The 6,000-nt window shown below is 36.7% G+C and overlaps 1 long non-coding RNA gene across 1 annotated transcript in view; it reads left to right on the top strand.

The window, feature by feature from the left end:
- The window catches only part of LOC103607540, a 43,855-nt gene extending 38,726 nt beyond the window's left edge, over positions 1 to 5,129 (top strand). The window contains exons 2-3 of the long non-coding RNA XR_551978.1: positions 1,228 to 1,353; positions 4,987 to 5,129. This is a non-coding gene — a long non-coding RNA (uncharacterized LOC103607540). The remainder of the gene's footprint in view (positions 1 to 1,227; positions 1,354 to 4,986) is intronic.
- Positions 5,130 to 6,000: the final 871 nt, after the last annotated feature.

Here is a 6,000-nt window from a genome sequence, read left to right on the forward strand (position 1 = left end):
CGTGAACTTTTTGAAGTATCCTTATATTCCATTCTAATTCCACAGGTCGGGAAAAAAGACTTAGAAAAGTTGAAGTAGCCAATAACGAACAGCTTGTAAGAAGCAGAGGAAGAACCCCCAAGTTCTGTTCCAAATTCTTTGTTCTTACCATTCTAAAAGGTAGAGGCATTCTAGGGAATCTAAACATGAACTTGCTCTTAAAGATGTTTTAAATCTAACAGGTGTGTCTTCATATAAATATATTATAGACAGCAAATTGAGGGAAGAGCTGAGGAAGTACAGGAGAGGGCAAAGTGACCTCCGAATATAGGATCAAGGTTGGTTTGATGGAGGTAGGATTTGGGGTGGAAGAATATTTTGGGAAGAAGAGAGTGACCAAAAGCATGGATATGAGAATACACAGGGCTTGTTATAGGAGAGAGATTGGTCTACTTAGGCTAGAGCATGAGCTGCATGAAAGAAAGAAAAAGGAAGTAGTAGAAGCTTGACCTGAAAGATAGATTAGGGCCAGGTTCTGAAGGGCCTTGAATGCCATAGGGAAGAACTTTATTCTGCAGGTATTTTGAGCAGGAGATTAAAAACATGGCTCTACAGAAGACCCCATAATAATGATAAATGGTTACATTTTTAAGTTATGAGTCTGCTAATCTCTTAATATACATTATCTCATTACTACCTCACTGTAACTCTATGAACAGTGTACTGTGTCCATTGTACAGAGGAGAAACTAAAGCTCAGCAAGATTAAGTAAATTGCAAATGTCAGGAGCTGAAGCTAGCACTCAGTCTCAGGTCTGTCAGATTCTAAAGCCTGTTCTGTTTGCCATTGTGATATATTGTCACTTCTTTGATCAGATCACCTGATAAGTTCCTAATTCTCTGTCAAGAATATGGCTATAGGAAAAGGACATTTTCAAAGTTCTGAGAAAACTGTTTCTCACTGTGTAATCATGTTAAAGAATGATGTCACTACCAAACCTGACTTGTAGTGCTCTCTAATTTGGGACCAGAGATAGATGGGAAATTAAAGAATTGGATAATGTTTTATTTATATACCTGTTATAACATCAATATGCGCATATAGCAAGTGCTTTTGTTTTCATTTTCAGTGTCTAACATTATTGGCCCTAAGTAAATCTTAGGTTAGGTAAAGCTCAGTTCCCAGGGGCATGTAAGATGCATGAAGAAGTGATATTTTTCCTAGCTAAAATATGTTTCTTCTCAGCAGGTTTTCTACTTGTAAAAGACAATGACTACTGATGAAGGTGCCAAGAACAATGGAGAAAGTCCAGCAGCCACTGTTGCTGAACAGGGAGAGGATATTACCTCCAAAAAAGACAGAGGAGTATTAAAAGTGAGGCCACAAAGATAAGTGATATACAGGGAAATCTGCTATCTGGAAAGATTGTTTATAAAAACCCTTTTTTTTTTTTTTGAGGAAAGTTTGGGGGTAGATAGTGTTTATGGAGGCTTACTAAGTGCCAGACATATAGCTAGATTCTCATTTCATCTTCATAACTCTGAGATTTTTATTTTTATTCTTTTTTTTTTTTGTCTTTTTTGTGACTGGTAAGGGTATCGCAACCCTTGGCTTGGTGTCGCCCGCACCGCGCTCAGCCAGTGAGCGCACTGGCCATCCTTATATAGGATCCGAACCCGCGGCGGGAGTGCTGCTGCGCTCCCAGCGCTGCACTCTCCCGAGTGCGCCACGGGGCTGGCCCAGATTTTTATTTTTAAATCCCGTATTATAGGGGTGGGGGGAGAGGAAGATTTAACAACCTCAACTTTTTTTTTTTTTGAAGCTCTTACAACAAGAAAATGGAGGGGACACATCTGGGTGGGAGGGGGGAGAGGGAGGAGGGAGGGAGGTTTTGGTGATGGGACACAATAACTAACTACATTGTATATTGACAAAATAAAAAAATAAATAAATAAATAAATCCCGTATTATAGATGGTGACACCAAGGCTGGGCTAGGTAAATTAACTTGTCCAATATCATATATGTTAGTAAATGCAAATCCTGGGGTTGAGCTCCAAGTAATGTTTGACTCCAAAAGGCTATGTCTCCCTGTCATCAGAGTATACAAATATATTACTATTTTTTTCCTTTTTTGTCTTTTTTTCGTGACCGGCAACGGATCGCAACCCTCAGTGTCGCGCCCGTACCAGACCAGGACCGGCCACAGGATCGCAACCCTCGGTGTTGCTCCCGCCCCTCGCTCAGCCAGTGAGCGGCCGGTCTGTATGTGGGATCCGAACCCTCAGCGGGAGCGCCACCGCGCTTCCCAAGCAGCGCACTACAGCAGTGCGCCACCAGGCCGGCCCCTATATTACTATTTTAATATATCATTTTAGTATATTAAAGCTAGCTATTGAAAATTTTAAAGACTTTTTTAGAGAGAAGGAAAGTTAATTTGTAGAGTTCAAAAGGATTTATTTTTACATAAAAATAGCGTTCCTGTGTGCACTGAATATATCTTTTGAGGTTTCATCAGAAAATATATCTTACTTTTGAATTAGCTTTCCTACTTATTAAAACACTATATTTATTTTTTCAGTCTGTAGTTAATCATTTTCACTTTTTTTATTTGTATCTCACAACTGTGTTGTGAAACACTCAAAGTGTCTCTTGATTCTTCCATTTTATAAGTGAATAAACTGAAGCTGAGAGGGGTTAAGTGGCTTTTGTCACATTAAGTAGTTATCTCTCCTACACGATTGTTATACAGACAAGTTTTGTACAGTTATGTTTTGCTTTGTTTTTCCTGAAGAGAATATCTTACACATTCTAAATATTACCACTACGCACAGTTTTAATATCTTCTGTGTCAGCAGTAGCAAATAGGAATTTTTTAGTTTTTTTGTCTAATCTTGCTTATGTGAAATTCTTTCTTCTGTGCCTAGATCTCTCCTGAATATGCATGTATAACTACTAGCTTGCTATGTGCCAAGCCAAATTTTGGAAACTTACAGCTATAGTATAAGGGCTTTATGCCTTAGATTTACATTATATCTTCTTTTAGGGGGCTTCTCAACTTTCTTGCTGTAATTATTCCCCCAAACTCCAGGATGCTTATAGAGACAGTGGAGATTCTTCAGGCCGTCCTAAGAATCTCCCTACCGCTATTTAAGACTCTCCCTTTCATCTTTTCAGAGTGCCCATACACAGAGAACACAGTCCTCAGACCTGTTTTGTTCTAGAAAGTAAATCCAATAACAAGATTTTTATAAGCTTATGAGAAACATTTGAGATTGGAAGCCCTTTATTTTATTTTGCGGCTTTATTTGTCACTGTCTAGAGACTCAGGTTTCACCATGGGGCTTTTGGTTATGATTAAATAGCTCTAGATCCCTATACTGGTCAGCCTCCAAAGTAAATAAATAAACAGGTCTAGTTAACTGTGTGACTGAGGGCAATTAACTTAAACTGTGATTTGGTTTTCTGTTTGTGAAATTAGAATAATAATACCACCAATCTCATAGACTTATCAGGATTAGGTAATGCAGTCAGCACAGTGCCTGTCCTATACTAATCTCTCTCATTAACTATATATATATTTTTTTTTTCTTTCTTTTTTTTTTTTTTTTTTTTTACCCCTAAAGACCAAAGCAGGTCTGCAAAGTCAGTAACTATCCCAGGAAGATAAAATTTGGATTTATATTTTTTAAAATGAATTGAGACTAGATTTTATCCTTAAGGCAACTCCAGATTTAGGTACAAGTTCATCTTGCTGGGGAAACCAGAAGTGATACCACAGTATCACTTGCTGGTGTGGATGGCTGTCTGACTCCCCGGTAGCCATTCATCCCATTGCCCAATTATTTGTTTATAGTCCTAAAAATGCAGATTCCCCCTCCATGTGAGGCTGGTGATTGAGCATAGGCTCCCAAATACCACATGCAGTTCATGAACATGAGCACTTTTAGAATATCATATGCTTTCTTTTAGATTTTAGATTAATTTTTTGAAACTTTTTCTTTTGAAGTCCTAGAAGGGCAGTAATGTTTCTTTTCCTTTAAGGAATGTTGAGGCTTTTGAGCTAAAAAGTTATGGAATCTGAGTTCATAGTGTTTATATGGAGTGTTAGGGATACAACTCAAAGAAGAATTTAGGAGCAAATAATCAAATTCTTTAAACAAAAACTTAAACTTTTCACCCAAAAAGAGGTCCATTGGATGTCAGCTGCCATCATCTGTTATCTACTAAAAATGATTAATTTGGCATAGATGATTGACAGAATGAATTACACCACCACACGCCTGGATTTGATTTTCTTTTCCCAGAACTGACCAACTGCATTAGCAACTTGCTTTGCCAAGAACAAAATAAATATACTGGATTTTACAATAGTTAAATGCTTTCAGCTTGGAGCTTTTTTGGTATTTCCTTTACTAGAAGACAAGTTATTCGGTATCGTATCAAACTGAGCATTGATACTAATGTTTTTTACAATTTGAATATTTTTCAAATAATAGGAAGTGTAACCTGTTATACCAGGAAATTGGGCTTTCTGAAATTAAACCTGGAATCTAGTCTGATGCTAATGTTTTTAGCAAACGAGGGAAGTAAATAAAATCACACCTTTGAAACTTTGCTTTAGACTCCTTTTTGAATGTTTTCAAAAGTCCACCAATCTTTTTGGTCTAATTCAATTTGTATATGGACTAGTTTACAAGTCTGTACTTTGAGAGATTTTAGTGTCAAAGTCTGGGGCATTAAACCAATGAAGCAGGATTTATTATTAGTTAATGTTTTTGAGGGAATAAATAGTGTGATCAGCAATAAAATTAAATATAACATAAAAGATTAGTAAAGGATAGTTTTCTAACAGTGAGGGTTATTAAAAGAACTATGAAGAAAGCCTTTAAAAAGAACAGATAATAGTGTATTTGCAAATTTGCCTAGGTGACTTGGAATAGTGATCATATTCTCTGAATATAAGCAAAGAGTTTCACCTCCTTTTTCTTGATGTTTGCCTTTCTAGATTGTCAAAAGAGTGGGGAATAGTGAGGAAATGCCAATGATTGGAGACAAAGTTTATGTTCATTACAAAGGAAAATTGTCAAATGGAAAGAAATTTGATTCCAGCCATGATAGAAATGAACCATTTGTCTTTAGTCTTGGCAAAGGTAAGAGGTATTTTTTGAATTGTGTTTTGCTTAGATTTATAACTATTTGTGTTATATAGGAGCAGTGGATCCCATCCTTGCCAAATGTAAAAAGTAAAAATATTTTAGAGCAATAGTAGTCAAAGTATGATCTGCAGATCCCTGGGGGTCCCTGAGTTCCTTTCAGGGGGTCCATAATGTCCATTATTCTTATAACAATACTAAGATGTTATTTGCCTTTTTACTGCACTGTTAACTTAAAAGCTGTAGTGGTAAAAACTGCTGGTTCCTTAACACAAATCAAAATATGAAAAGTTCATTGATTGCTTTCAGATTCCACATTGCAACTAATAACCTCTAAGCAACCACTTGTCCAGTTATGATGTAGTATCAGATGATTATATTCACAATTATCTGAAAAGGTTATTAAAGCGCTCCTACCTTTTCCAACTATCTATCTTTGTGGATTTGGATTTTTTCTATATCCCTCAACCAAAATTGCAACAGGTGATTGCAGAAGTAGGTATGAAAATCCAGCCGTCTTGTATTAAGTCAGACATATTTTACACTTGTAAAATTATAAAACAATGCCACTCTCTCTTCTCACTGATTTTGTGTTTTGGAAAATATAATTTGTTTTTTTTAAATTACATTATTTATGTTAACATGGGATTATTGTCTAGCTCATTCCTAGATAAAGTATGGGGGAAAAAAGAGGTAATCCCCCTATCCGCTACCATGGTTCAGTGTTAACTGTAGTTCCTTTCTCTTTCTGACTCTATACCTAGCTGAACTGCTAACCAAGCACGGATCTGGGAAAGGAAACAGAAAGTGAGGAACTAAGGAGTTAAACTCTTTCTGCCTTTCTGCCTTCCCTGGTACCCATGGTC

Source organism: Galeopterus variegatus, unplaced genomic scaffold (genome assembly GCF_000696425.1).
Source record: "Galeopterus variegatus unplaced genomic scaffold, G_variegatus-3.0.2 Scaffold151, whole genome shotgun sequence".
Classification (NCBI taxonomy): Eukaryota; Metazoa; Chordata; class Mammalia; order Dermoptera; family Cynocephalidae; genus Galeopterus; species Galeopterus variegatus.